The following is a 15,970-nucleotide window of genomic DNA, read 5'->3' as shown; positions in this document are numbered from 1 at the left end:
GAGAGCAATCTTTATATGGATCAACTCTTTATACCTTTGTGTGGATTTTGCTTCTCACTCACAAAGACAACGGAGCGCGTTAGCAGAGTTCATACTGAGATGTGAGTGGCTTTTATAACCAGCACGGGGATGATTTCCACAGAAAAACCTCTTCTTTCCTGGTGACAGACCTGAATTTTTGCTAAAGGCGGGGTGGGGGGGTGGGGTGGGGGGGGGTGGGGGTGGGGGTGGGGGGGGTGGGGGAAGCTCTCTTCGAGAGCATTTTGTGTGGACCCAAGTGCTTTGAAATGGAGAAAAGCTAGAAGATTCCTCTGAGGTAAAGAGACATCGCCAAATAGCACAGGCCCCAAATTTAGATTTGTACAGACCGGCACAGTAAAATGGTTTCCCAAAAGCTTAAGGAGGCAGAGCCAATTTGTAGCTTTCCTTTTATTCTGTGCAATGGGGTAGAGGATATTGTTTTGGGGGTGGGGAAGGTTGAAACCTGCAGTGAGAGTAAATGAAAAAACCCAAATCTCTGCTGGAGGTGAAGATAAAAAGAAGAAAAGAAAAAAAATAAAGCAAAACTGACCAGTCTCTTACTTAACCGCCCAAGAAGAGAAGAGCCGAGGGGTGAGGAAGAAAATGGTCACAATAAACCTCTGCTGTGCTGTGGTCAATTAATCAGGCCTCTTTTCTGGGCAAAGGCCACTGCCGTTCAAAATGGTGGCTCGGGCACTCCAGGGGCCTGATGTAGCTTCTGCATTAACAAGGACCAGTGAAATTGTATTCCACGTTGGACTTCAGAATGTCAAAACTGGAGGCGACCGTGGAAGTCTTCTTGTACAACCCTCTGCTTTTGCAGACGAGGAGACTGAGGCCCAGAGGTCACGAGGATGGTTGATACCGAGCTGAGAAAAAGACTCCCAACCCCAAGCCCTCTAGATCCGCACATCATTTCCCTAGAGTGCCATGGATACCACACCAGCAAACAGCCTCTATTGTTCTAATTAGACATGGGTAGTCTGTGGAAAATAATCAAGTCCATTTTTTTTTTTGAGAGTCTCAATGTGTAGCCTGGAACTCACTATGTACACGAGGCTGGCCTTGAACTCACAGAGATCCTCCTGCCTCTGCCTCCCCAGTGCTGAGTAAAAGGTGTGCACCACTACACCTGGCTACCGACTTACTTTTATTTCCCACATTATTTGATTGCACTGAGCTGGTGGTGGCTTTGTAAGATGTTAATTCTATTAGTAGTTTTATTCCTCTGTGTTTAATGTATCTGTAGTTACACGCAGCTCTCTTTACGTGAAGGCCAAAAGGGTGAGCGGTGAGCTGGGAGGATGGCTTCCTCCCTCCTTTGCTGGGGATTGTCAGTGACCTAATTATGAATTTTACCTCCCTCCCAGTTTAGAAGCCTGGACACAACCAGAGCTCTTCATGTTAGCTGTCAGTACTGTCATTTACGCTCTCTATCAATAATCCTGTGCTCTGACAACATCCTTTATTTTTAGACTTAAATCCCATCTTATAATATAAATACCACACTCTAGGCAGGACACCATTAAGCAATTATTGCACTTCCCAGGTGAGGTGGATTTCTTGGCCTCGCCTCTTGATGAGAAGCTAGGACATGAGATGTGCCCTAATCACTCAGAGACGCTGGGGCAGAAGATTATTATACTATTAGATGGACAGGGGACGGGGGAGGACACCTGTTCTATTGGCAGACTGCCAAAGCCCTTCCCTCTAGACGGAAATGTGAAGGTGGGCTGGTTGTGAGTGTTGGAGAGGGGAAATACATGAGCTGGAGAAGCCTTAGCAAGGAGGTGTCCCCCTCTGGAAGATCAAGGCAGTCCTGAGACTGGGCTCCGCTTTGCCATCTCCAAACGTCTTATCCCCTGGACAGCATTTTGTATCTCTCTAGTAGCTAAAACATTGAACAAGGTCTTCTGTAGCACGTTCCAGGCTTCCCATTATGGAGATGAGGAAACCCAGGAAAAGAAAAGATAAGGGAGGCAAAGCAGTCTTTCAAATTCAAATTCTTCCACTCCCCCACAACACACACACATACACACACACACACACACACACACACACACACCAGTCCACTTAGGGTGGATTTCCCCCCACGGCCCTAGCAAATCAGGTCAGATGAAAATGGGTTCTGTGTTCATTCATTGATCTAACATTTGTGTTATCAGCAGACATAGACTGGTAAGGAGGCATACTGCACCATTCCCTGTTTAAGGGTGTATCACCATCGCTAAGTCAACTAGCCAGTGTGCTAAAATGATGTGTGTTCAAGGGAGACTTCTTTTTCCTCCCAAATGTATTTACTTCTGTATGTTTGTGATGTAGGCATTTGTGTCCAGGTGTGTGGAAGTGTGCATGTGCACATATTTGTGCAGAGAAACCAGAGGTCAATGTTACATGTCTTCTTCAATGTCTCTACACCTCAGTTTTTGAGACAGGTCTCTCATTGAATCTGGAACACATCATTCAGCAAGACTAGATAGCCACTAAACCCAGGTATCCCCCTATCTCCACCTCCCCATGGCTGTGATTACAGGGTCTCATTGAGGTGCCCTGCCTTTTTATTTGAATCCTGGGGACTAAATTCAGATCCTTGTAAATGGACGGCAGGGATTTCCAACTGAGCCATATCCCAGATAGACTTTTCTTATGATACAGGATCTTACATCATCCATGCTGGCCTCAGATATGCTGTGTAGTTGAGGATGACTTTGAATTCCTGGTCCTCCTGTTTCTACCTCATAAGTGCTGGAACTCCAGGTATGCATCACCATGTCCACCTCAAAGGAGAATGTTTAAACTCCTGACATTCTGTATTTCAGAAAAGCAACTAAGTAAAATCAGAGAGAATTCAGAAAGACATGCCCAGATCACAGTTTCTAGCATGCTTTATTATTTCAAGAGCCCCATTGCCCTCTATCCTTCGTGCCCAGTCCTCTGCCTGTCAAGCTTCACATGGCCTGCTGTGGGAGGAGCCCACCATATCATTTCCCAGGTTACGTAATGCTCATGCATACCTACAGCCCCACATATTCTGCTCACTGCCTCGGTCAACCCACATCTCCCTTAACACTCATCACTGTTACCCATGACATTTTGATTCCTCCTCTCCAGTCCTGGTCGACTAAAACTGCACTGTGGAGGTGACACAGGTTACCCATGAGTCACAAACACCCCAGAACATCTGCCTGCCCCCAGGCTAATGTCTTGGTGCCTCCCACAACTCCCTAGCCCCTTCTCCCTCCACACTTAGCAATCACTCCAAACTCAAGTAACACTTTCCCAGAGCGCTCACTGACAAGTTTATCAAGTTGAGAGATGACACTGTCAATGGGCATATTAAAAAAAGGAAAAAAAGAAAAAGGAGAGCAGGGGAGAGAAGGCTGGGGAGCCTCCCATGATGCTTCAAGGACACATTAGCACACTCTCAAGGTCGTGTGGGCAAGCTGGGAGAGGCATCCTCATTCTTCACCATCTTTGGTTCTTAAGTGAGCCTCCTCTGTGGGCATAGGATGTAGCTCCCTCCTGCTTGTTCCAGGATGGGGAGCCTCACGCTTCTTTCAGTAGGAGATTGCTTGGTAAGAAAATGGCTGAGCTGATAATGCCAGCAAAGTCACGACACCAGAGACCTCTTACAGTTTTAAGATCCAATCAACTTTAAAATATTACCGACTAAGACGGATTTGAGCAAACAACTGATCCTGGTATATTTACTGAGAGTATAGGCACCCTGCTGAAATATTAATCTGGGATGGGAAGGAGGGGAGAGAAGGGGCTACACACATTGGGATGCCCATGGGTTTATAAAACTCCTCTGACAAAGTAAGTTTAGGGAAATAGAGATACACGCTATTACATAGGTATAATCTATCTATCTATCTATCTATCTATCTATCTATCTATCTATCTATCCATCTATGATCTATCTACCCATCTATCACTTATTATCTATCTTGTTATTGTCTATCTATATACCTGTTGTCTATCTATAATCTCTCTCTATCTATCATCTATCTATCTATCTATCTATCTATCTATCTATCTATCTATCTATCATCTTATCCCTTATTCTCTATCTTCTTATTATCTACCTACATACCTGTTGTCTATAATCTGTCTATCTGTCTGTCTGTCTACCCACTTTTGTCATCTGTTGTCTATTATCTATGTATTTAATAATTTCAAGAACTGGCCAGGCATGGTGGCACATGACTACAATCCCAACATTCCTCAGGAGGCTGAGGCAGAGGGATTGTGAGTTTGAGGTTAGTTAGATCCATATAATAAGTCACTGATTGATTAAACATAAAATGATAACAATGAGTGAAGTAAAAAAAATTCCAAGAGTCACATCAAAGAGGGAGTTGACAAGGCTGCCTGACTCCTAGCTCAGAGCTCTCCCCTTGACTCAGCTAGTCGGTATGGTCACGCCCTTTGCTTCAGCAGTTGCTTGGCACCCTCCTTCTTGGCACTCCCTCCCACTCTCCCCCACTCTCCACTGTCTCCTCACCATCACCGGCTTTCCTAGAGGCTCTTCAATCTCTGCTCAAGAAGTGTCTTGACCACGAGATGTTAAGAGTGAGGAGCCAGACTCTCCCATGGCAGCTGGGACTTGGAGGTGGGGGTGAGATGAGGAGATGGCAGAAGCTGAGAACAATATTGAGCGCTTCAGCCAGCACACATGTCTGACACAGCAACATCAACCCCCTGCCTCCCCAGCCCACAGAAGCATCAATAACATCAATAAAACAGCTGCCCCCACTTGGGCCTTGCAGTGCCGCCACAAGAAGGACAAAGAACAGCCTCTTTCTGTCAGAGCAGAGCTCACTGCTTGTACTTGATGGGAGTGGAGGGGGGAACCAGTCCTACAGAAGTCAGAAAAACACCAGCCACTGAAAGGCAGGGCCACTCCTGTAAACCAAAGCCCAGAGTGTGATGGACTGCTGCAGATACCCTGAGCCTAGGACTCTGTAGAAAGCTCTGGGGAGAAGGCCCCCAAAGAGAAAGAGTCTATGAGAATACAGTCACACACCACATGGTGATATTTTGGTCAGTGGCACACTACATACATAGTGGTGGTCTTCTCAGAATGTATTTGCCATGTAGTGGTCATGCAGCCATCTTGGTTTGAGGAAGCACACACACACACACACACATACACACACACACACACACACACCTAATGGTGCAATTCTGACAGCATACCCCCAGTGATAAGTGATGTTACCACTGTACTTGAGTCACAATTTCCCATTTGTTCTGAAGACAGTGGCTCAAGGGTTCTGGAAAGCCACTGTATGCTGCTCCTACATCTTTCTGACTCTGTTGTTCCATTGGTCCAGAAGGCTTGCCTTTGTGAGTTGTGTCTGGTCCATTCCAAGGTCACCCCTGTGTCAAGTGTGGCCTTGCTTTCTTTGGATCACACACACTCATTGTCCTTCTTGCTGTGTCACTGTGTAGTGTGTGGCTACTTGTGCCAATAATTATGACAATGAGTCAGAAATGCTCTTGTCTTCCTCTTTCCCTGGTTGTTCAACTCCTGCCATTAGGGGCCTTCTGTTTTCTACACCCTGTGTTCTGTGGTTCATGCTTCAAGCAATTGATGTTCTAAACATACTGGATATGCAGAACAAAGCCTCACACCTTCCCTCAGTCACTGCCAGTAAACACTGTTTCCTTCTAAGCTAAATCAATTAATCTGCCAATCGATGTTGGGTCAATGAACAAAATATTAACTCAACAGGAGGGATATTTCAAACAATCTTATTGTACATCAGAATGACTTCAGTTCAGGACAATAAATCATGAACTTAACAATTGCTAACACTTTAGATTTTAAATTTTCTTAAAGAAATAAGCTGTGTAATATATATCTTCATTAGTTTGAGTTAGCTATTCCACAAAATCTATGCATATGTCAAAACAACATGCTATATGTCAAAAATACGTAATTTTATCAACTAAAACATAAAGCACATATATATGTAATACTGGCACAAACCATAAGAAATCATTAATAACCAATGGCTTTAGAGTTACAGTAATGGCAATTCCATATGGTTTGGCTCGATCTGTGACTGCTACCCTCAAGAGGAAAAGAATAGAGGGAATCTAGCACTCAGCAAACACCTACTATGTGCTGGGAGCTTTACAAGTATCATCTCCAATCTAATCTTCCTTTACTTGTGATTCAAAAAGGCAGAATAGACAGGAGAAAAACAAAACAAGACAAGATATTAAGAGATGGGTGTGGTGGAATGGGAGAAGAATCCTGGTTGGCTGATGAAGGATTCTTGGGGTCAGGTGGCCCTCTCCTTTGTCTGTGCTTCTTCCCCATCTTTGCTTACCTCCATTATAGTCCTCTTCATACAGCAAGCTTCTTGTTGATTTACTGCTCTGTCAGCTTCATTACTCTACCTAAGTTTCTCAAGGGCAGGGACCACACCTCCTCATTGCATCCTTCTGTACAGACTGACACCTGGTGCGAGGTTGTGCTCAAATGTTTGTTGACAGAAGCATTCAGAGGGAACTATGCAAAGAATTCTAACAGCAACTCAAAAGATTCCTCACATTCTGGTGGATATGAGGAATCTTTGTGTGCAGTCCTCACCAGGGGTCTTAGGCACTCAGCATGACTCAGGAACAGAGGACCCAAAAGGATTGGGCCAAAGAGAAAGAAGGGCATGATCCAAGAGCAATTACAATAGCAAGTCCTGGTCAGTCTCGTTTCCATTTTCTGTGTTTCTCTTGGTCAGCATACCCTGATATTATTCCAGATGACACAGCCCGCCTCAGGAAGATGCATGGTGTATACTCATTAACAGCTACCATTTGCTGAATACTCCTTTTACAGATAGGGAAGTCATATTCTTTATCCAAGGTGAGAAGCTGAAATTCTATGTCTCTTATTCTAAAGTTCATCGTTTTTTATCTTTAAAGATTTATTTTTAAGTATGTGTATCAGTGTGGGGATCTGTGCATGTGAAGGCAGGTGTAGGTGGTTGTGAGCCACACTGTGTGTGCTGACAACTGAACCCAGGTTCTCTGCAAGGGCACTATGTGCTCTTAACCACTGAGCTATCTCTCCAGCTCTAAAGAAAAAAATCAATCCTCTTAAATCACTGAATATCAGCAGTATAAACCCAGATGGTGGCTTTAGTTCCCTAGAGTATTTGGAAGTGAATCTAGCGTCTCCAGTGGCTCTATGCAGCATCAGGACCAGAAACACACATGGGAGTCATCTCCATTTTTGATACCCTGCTCTGCAACCACTGGGACAAATCAGGCATGCTGGCTCCTCACCAACCAAACCTCATGCCAGGCAGTTCTCAGAGCCTTTCATTCATTATTCTCTATGAGAAATTAACTGATTGGGGTTGATTTATGGGGATAATCAAGAACTTCTTGCCAGAAGAGTCCTAAATCTTGGTGTTTGTCCCCTTCCTGTCCTGGAAGAGCCCCCACTGAATCTAGAGAACCAACTTATTGTGGATTTTAGCACATGCCCTCCTGACCCCTAGCACTGCATCTTTTTTCCCTCCCTGATCTTTAAGGAGGCGTATCTCCAAAGGGAAGGCAGAGTTTCACAAGGAGGAGCTGGAGGTGGTGGAGAGAACAAACCTTGAATATGCTTAGAGCTCTATTCTACACTTTGAATGACAGCAAAGACACATCTTGTCAAATTACCACTTCAGTCAAACACAGCTAAGCCTCCCCAGCGTTGACAACAGAATGATTTCAATTTTAAGAAGGGTGAAAGGAGCCGGGAATTAAACCTTGGGCTATTAACTGGGTTCCCATCGCACTGAGTGAAGACAGTTCCCACATACTCTTGTGCAGTCTTCCAGATAGTTTGCTATTTGAAGCTGTGTCTAGAGAAAGGCCCATGGTTAGCGAATGCCCAACTTCCTTTTCCAGCAGAAAAGAGACTCCTCACGGGAAGCTGCCTTGAGCCACGCGGGCCACCCAAGAATTGGGGAATGCCTATAAAACTCAGGATGCTTTTGACTCCTGAGCTGGTCACAGTACCTCTCCAGCTCTCTGCAACCCACCACCACTCGGGCTGGTAGTCAGTCATTCTGGCTGAGTGGCAGGCTGTGCCCCTTCAAGATGCAGTGCTGAAGTGGGAGTGGAAAGGTTCAAGGTCAGACACCGAGGAGGGGTTATCACAGTTATCAAAACTAGTGTGAATGAGAGAATGGATATGGTTGTATGAAAGTGGAGCTGAGACCAGTGTGATGAGCAGGGGTGATGTGGAGGAAGACGGGTGAGGGAGAAATCCACCCTCCATGTGAACTTAGAAGGAAGGAGGAAGGGTGAGGGGACTAAGATGTCAGCAGCTCCACATTCGGGAAGAGCATCGGTGCAATGCCCTTTTAAAAGTCCCCAGTAGGATGTGGAAATGTGGGGTGGCTTGGGAAGGAGGGCTGGGGGTGGTGGGAGGACGGAGGAGGGGATTCTGTGGATAGTATGTTGAGTGAGTAGAAAATTTCTTAATAAAGAAAAATGGAAAAAAAAAAAAGAAAGTCCGCAGTATATTTAAAGAGAGGCACCAGAGCTTCATTTCACCAGGGAATGCCTCTGAACCCCACAGAAGCTTCCTGGCCTCACACTGACATTGTATCCTAATAGTCACTGCTAACACTAGTGGATCTGTCTGCTTGCTTTTAACATTTGGCTTTCTGCAAATCCACATTTCTAAGAGCTCTATCATGTTTGTTACCAGCTTAGATTTTGCCCCATATCTACTCCTGTCTTTGGGTTTTTGACTTGGTATTTATATTTTTGAATTTCTTTTCTGCATAAGTCTTTTTATAATTTTTAGGCAACAAATTCATTCTTCCTCCTCCTCCTCCTCCTCTCTCCTTCTCTGTCTCCTCTCCCTCCTCCTTCTCCTCCTCCTCTTCTTATCTGAGACTGGGTTTCTCTGTGTAGCCTTGGATGTCCTGGAAGTTGCTCTGTAGACCAGGTTAGCCTCAAACTCACAGAGATCTGACTGCCTCTGCGTCCTCCAGAGTGCTGGGATTAAAGGTGTGTGCCACCACTGCCTTTAAACTAGCACTTTTTGATCCAGGGTCATTCTAGTTATACTTTCACTACCTCAGTGGGTCCAAGAATCATTGCTTTTCCCGGGAGAAGTAGCAGCTATGTGGTATCAGCTTTCTCTGAATGATAGTCCATCTCTATAAATCCAAGTTCACCAGGAAGTACTTACCTTATCCTCATAGACATTTGGGTTTGGGAGAGCTGTCAAGATTACTGAATTTGATGCTTCTCCCATTCACTATGCAAATCCAATTATATCAATGATTGGAAAATACGACACTTACCATCAATTCATCCTGCTAAACACTTCACAGGTGTTGTTTCCTTTGCTCCTGATACCCAGTTCTGTGAGGTACATACTGTTACCTCCCCTTTACAGTTTAGGAAACAAAGCCTACCATCTTCACCCTGACTCCACACTACTCTCCTTACATAGGCCTTCAAGCTTCCACAGAGATGTCAGCCATAACTAGGAAATCATGAGCTGTGAGACATCCTGTTTACCTTTGGAGGCCAGGCTTCAAGAAAGAAGCTCCTGAGGCTGAACTGACAATCCTCTCCTCATTTTGACCCATTGTGCTGCACAAGCTTTGATTCCTTCTTCACACGTTTCTCTTGAAATTTGTGAAGTATTTCCAACTTCAACTTTTCCTTATACGCTGCTTTTGACAATCCCTGATTACTACAGTGCGCCTTCCATTATAATGCACCAGGGCCTCAAAATTGTATGGTAAATTCACATTATTATATTGTGTTTTATGGATTCCTATCATTTTATTCTCTTTCATGATAAACTTCGTTAGCTAATCAAAAGACTTATAAGACAAGGTCCTTGCCCACAAGGGAAAATTACTCATTTTTCTCCGATGAGAAACTGCAAGGTAATACATGCAGTGCACTGTTTATTGGATGGAGCTGACTGTAGATATGATAGAAAATCCAGTTAAAAGGAGTGAAGTTGTCAGGAGCCATCAGGGGAGGCTTTGGGAAGGCTCATAGCTTAACCTGGGCTTTGGCAGTGGGAAGCCCTGGGAACAGCAGTACGGAGGGATCTAGATGGCAAACTGTGGGGATAAATCACAGGTGTGTGCTGAAAGCAAAGAGCAGCATGGCTCTGCACAGCAACCTCGTCCAGGAGGAGGGAAGAGTGTAAGGTGGGGATGAGGGGGAGGCAGAGGAATCCTGACTATAGGGTTGATGGAATCATGTGTGTAATCCTGGAATCAGTGAGAGAGACAGGGGTTATTTTAAGGGCATTTCCTATTGTCCAGCCTTTCATATATCTCCCTTTTGCAGGCCCAGTATTCTCTGCAGGGCACCTATGCTAATTTCTATCACCATTCCAATTTACTCCCAGCTGGCTTTTCTGTTTCTGTCTATTTCAATCCTAACCCCTTTCTTTATTTTGCCCGAATCTCTCTTTACCTGGCAATTGCTGAGAGTCTATGGTGAGCCTCTTTCTTCCCTGCCTGGATCACGCTCTCAGATACCTGCCTGCTTCCTGTCTCAGCTGTGTCCCATGCTCCTTCCAGACACAGCAGCACAAATAAGTCAGCTCTTTCTGTTCAGTCCCTCTTACATTTGCTCCACATGGTCTGCAAGAGAGAATCCCTTCGTCCTCCTTTCCAGCCATCCCCTCTGTGAACACAAAGTTGTTGGGTTGTATCATAGTCTCTCGCCCCTTGCATTGACTGCTCTTTCTACATGGAGTCCCCAGTCCCCAGTGCTTTCCCTAGCAATAATGTCCTTCAAGAGGAAGCTTGATGGGGTTTCTGGGGACACTCCCTTGGTCTGCACAAGCTGAATTAGGCCATCTTCTCCTTCCAGATAATCTTGGGCCATTTCATGAGAATGCCATACATACCCTGTATAGATACTACCACATTGGTCAAAAAAGCAATAGAAAGGAATAGGGGTGATCTTATCTCTATTGGAAAGCTGTCATGGACTTAGGGAATCCAAGTTGGTGAAAGGGCTGGAAAGTAAGTAGAAATCAAATGAAACACAGATATTTGATTCCAGGAACTACAGAAAGAGGCCAGCTAATAGATAAAATCTGTTCCCTCTGTATTTCACCACTGCAGGATGAAGCTGGGCTCCAAAAGTTCCCATAAGTGTCCACAGAATTCTCATTTATGGAGAAAACTTAAATTAGGGAATCTCTACCATTTATTTTTCCCAAGCCCTCTGGCTTCTTTGACTAAAGTCTTCCTTGAGAGAGAGGATGTATGAATTGACCATTAAGAATTCCAAAGAGCGACTCTTCAGTCGTGAACCCTGAAAACCCAGGAAGTGAGTATGAGTGCACAAGAACGAACCACCCTCCTGACTCAGAGCAAGCAGGGAAAGTACAGTGGGAAACTGACAGGATACATAGCAAGATGATACATCACAACGATTTCCAGAATTCGGGAGCTGATAATAATTGCTCACTTAAGTGTCCTGAAGCTTTAATTTGGTAAGTCTGTAATCAATGGCAATTTTGCCTGGAGGTAGCGGGAGGCTGAGTGACAGGTAAAATAGTGAGCTACAGTATGTTACCCATCCTAGCAGTTGAAGGAATGAACAGAAAGCCTTACATGTTTGCAAATGGGAAGTGGAAGAAGGCTGAGTCAAGGCTCTATGGGTGAAGACAGGGAAAATATTCTAGGAACTGTAGAGATGGGTTTTGTGTGTCAGTGGAGAGGGCTATTCTCCCACTGTATCCATCTTCTCAAATCTTCAGCTGGTTCCCCAACCTTCTGTCTAAAGCAACACTCAAAGAAGATCCTTTTCAGGGTTATGGAGTTTATATTTTCTAAAAGAATCCAAACCCGGGAGAATCAGTCCCATATAACTAATTTGCTTTTCTTATGTAAATCTTAATGCCTCGTAACTTACTGGCTGTGGTCTCTGTATGTCTCCTAGATTTGGAGAATAGCTGGCTTCCTACTTAATTCTTTATATCCAGACCTTTCTACCTCTGCGACTCTGTCTTAGCTTTTGCAGGACCATGAGGCCTAGTAACATCTCCATCCTGCCAGGATGTGCATTCACCTCCACTATCCGTGAGCATTCAGCATAGTCCCTTAGTAAAATCAGTCTTTTTGAGTAAGGTTGGTACCTTGACATGTAAGCTGTTTAGTCTCTTGCTACCATGTGTCTTTGGCTCAGCTTAGCCTATGATAGTGAGAGCCCCAGAACTCACTCAGCAAGCTGAGCACCAAGCCCAGGCTGATCCTCACCAAAAGGTTCTCAAGAGGGTTCATGGCTGTATCTTCTGCCTCATTGCCATATCTTCATGGCAGGCAGAAGAGAAAGTTGCTCCCATGGCATGACTCGTTCCCCGTGTTCAAATGGCTTTCTTATTACTTCTGTGTTCTGCCCGGCCTCCACCAGTCAGAGGAGTCACAGTGATACAGAATGCACACTATAGGATTTGGATTCAAAAGATCCACACCTTTGATTCTTGGTTCCTTCTTTTTTGTTTTTGTGGCCTTGGGCAGACTGGCAGGCTTTCTAGGCCTCCATTTCTTGTAGAAACCAAAGGGGAAGTAGTTGTAATGTTCTCTAGTCAGAAAGGTAGCTATAGTCTACAACAGTTAATTACACATTTCAAATAACTAGAGGAGGAGAGTCTGCAGGTTCCTAACAAATACAAATGATAATAGTTGAAGATATGAAAATGCTGATTACCCCGATTTGATCATTACATCTTCTATATACGCGTTGAATCATAATACCGTGACCCATGAAGAAGTACAGATATTGTCAATTAAAAATAACATGAAAGGCTTTTCGAAGACCCCAAAGCTATGTTCACATGCTCATTTTTGTTGGTCTTCATTAATTCAGTCCTGGGAGACTTTTACCTTCCAGAACCAAGTATTAATTTCGAATTCTCAAAGGAGGGGTAAAATTTTATGCATATAAGCTAACACCTTGTGGCTCAGAATCAGAAAACAAGCATTGGAGAAAGATCTAAAGCGATAGTCTTGGAAAAATTCAGAAGCTTCTGGCATGAAGAAGTGATTAACCCTTTCCTCTGAGAGTAAAACAAAAGGCCCTTATGGGTGCTTTCTGTGTCCATGTCTAACAACATTAAACCAAAGCCACAGTGAACCACCCACTTACACATGACTTCTGCTGGCTTATTTACAGAGCAAGAGGAAAGCAAAGCCATAGTGAACCACCCATTTGTATACAGCTTCTGTTGGTTTATTTGTATAGCAGGTGACCCATAAGAACCTAATTTGTTCCAAGGCTTTCTTCTGCTCACTAAGGATGCAGAGAACACATATTTCTGACTTCACGGAGCCAATGATCCAGCGGGTGAAACATATCCATTCTGACCCAGTGTGGCCCAAGTACTGAGATGAGCAAAGGTCATGTGATACAGGACCCATCAGAGACTGCTTAGTCCAGACAAGCCTGGTGAGATAAGACTTGCTAGGGGAAGGTTCTCTTAAGCATCTGCAAGATAAGGGGTGGGGAAGGCGATGCAGAGTGGTCCAAGCCGACTGAATAGTCTAGAGAGAATATGGAGGGGACTGGAATATAATTAGTTTGAGAAATTGAAAATGAACTAGTGCAGACTAAGCACAGGATGTGATGGGAAGTTGGAGAGGTGAACAGAATATGTCAACAGGCTCTGTGTCACACGAAGATCTTTAGGCAGGAAGCAGTGGGTCACAGAAAGGTTTTATGTAGGAGACTGGCATTCACTATGGTATGACTCACGGTGTATTAGCATAGCTCTTGATTTGACTGATCTCCCTGCCCACTCACTAGGCTGTGAGCTCCACGAGAGCTGGAGAATGTCCTATTAATCACTGTATCCCAAGTGCCTGGCGTATAGTAGGCACTATATTAGTGTCAGTGGAGGTGAACAAAACTTATTGCCCCTTCTTCTGTACCTTCTGCCATGCCTCATGGGATAAACCGGCATGAAATTGGGAAGGGGAAATGAGAGTTTAGTGGAAGCCAGGACGTGTCTTTCACGGCTCCTTTCAGCTGGGAGCATGCCTCCATCCTTACTCCTTCTGGGTCCTTGTGAAAGGAATGCCATCTCAGTCTTCTCAAGAAGATTCTGGGTTAGTAAGGCATCTCCTGTTGGGTCTTGATGTCCCCAGTTAGTTCCCAGAAGTCATTGTTTCACCACTCTGTCCTGTGTTTCAAGATGCACAGGGCTCGCCAGTCTGGGTATCACTCTTTCTAAGCTCACATTTCCTCTCAACACACCTGTCTAAGCAGACATGCTCTTGGAGACACTACCTGCTAAGCTACAGTTGCTTATGAGATGGGCTCTGCTTCTTACAAAGAGCCACCTGTGGCTGATGGGCTTCCCAGTGAGCATGAGACGGTTCCTTCCAACAACCTGACCAGCTAGTGCCCTTGAGCGTTTTTATGGACACTACTGTTTCAAATCTTCTATACCCAGACAACGTTGCAAGTTTCGACGTGTCAGAACCAGACAGGTCACTTTAGGTGAGTGCTTCCTGGCTAGATCTACCTCTAAAATCATTGAAAAGCCAGTGTTTCTGCCACTGCCACAGAAACCACCATTAAACTGAGGCACGATTGAAGTTGAAGCAAAACTGGCATCAGCTGGCGACTGTGCAGAGTTTCCTCTTTACAGCTTGTTCCTGTTTGTGCTAGCAATCCTGCTTTTATTCTGAGAATGCTGTTCTGACATGCATTCCCATTTTAATAAGACTTAATCTCATCACAAACCTACTGAGCAACGGTCTGATCTCTGCGAGCCTTGGTGATAGACAGCAATTTATGAAACTCTAAAGCGAGCATTACTGTCAGGTGACAGTGACCTAATTCCAATCACCCTCCCTGGGAACTATGACCAACTTTTAACGACCTTGCCTTGTGACCTTCCCCTCTTTTGTCCCTTTAGGGCTCTTGCTTTTTCGGTCCTTCATGGCTTGCCATAGTTTACTCACTACAGCGGTTACTTGGCCCTCCAGCCTGTCTCTACCTCGGCCTGTTTCTTTGTGTTGCCCTGTCCTTTCAGAACATTCTGTCCCATCCCTTGATCTTCCTGCCTTTCCTTTATTCATCTCTGTATATCTGTCCCTTCTGTGTGTGTCCCCACCTCCTGGCTGCTCCCTCCCCCCCAAGGTGGATAGCCATGAAAGATACCCGGCATGGCTTCTCCACACCAGCATGTTGCTAACGCAGACTCCTTGCCGCTCTCAGTAGAAATAGCTTTTGCCTTTTGTTGCCAAATCAGAATCTTCTCAGCAGTGAAAATGTGGCTTATGAAAGCAAGTACCTTGTAATTAAATAAATGGGTAATTTCAGTGTTTTTTATTTCTATTTTTCCTCCCGGGGATTTTTTTAGTAACGGGAAGGAATGGATAGGCGTGTTTTACTTCCCACTGATGGAGAAGATAAAATAAGTCACTCTGTATTTAGGTTTTATTTGGGTATTTGTGATAATTAATAAGAAGGAAACATCTGTCCTAGTGATGGAGGAGATGAGAAGGCATGGAGGGAGAAAATCCTAGCTGCATCAATAAAGACTGTTGGGGAAAGGTACAGTTGGCACAAATACTGGCTGAGTTATAATTTGGAGAAAAGTTAAAGAATAATAAGGCCTTCATCAAACACATCAGAGGATATGGTCTTGAGGATATGATCATGGATGAACAAGATGACGAGGACACACGCCATATATAAACTGATGGATACTTTGAAGGGCGGTGGAGCCAAGGAGAAAGCAGACATATGGAGTCCCGATGAAGCCATGTCCCATAATGGGCTCACCAGGTAGGAAGGAGGTTAGCCAGTGTGAATTGTGACTGCTTCCAACCATTCTTCCAGACCCGAGGTCTGTGCAGGCTGTGTCCAAGAAAACAGCATTAAGGGACTTTGAGGCCAGCACAGAGTTCCAGAGCTGGGGCAGTGGGATCAG

This window comes from Onychomys torridus, chromosome 7 (genome assembly GCF_903995425.1).
Source record: "Onychomys torridus chromosome 7, mOncTor1.1, whole genome shotgun sequence".
Classification (NCBI taxonomy): Eukaryota; Metazoa; Chordata; class Mammalia; order Rodentia; family Cricetidae; genus Onychomys; species Onychomys torridus.
This window is presented reverse-complemented; position numbering follows the sequence as displayed.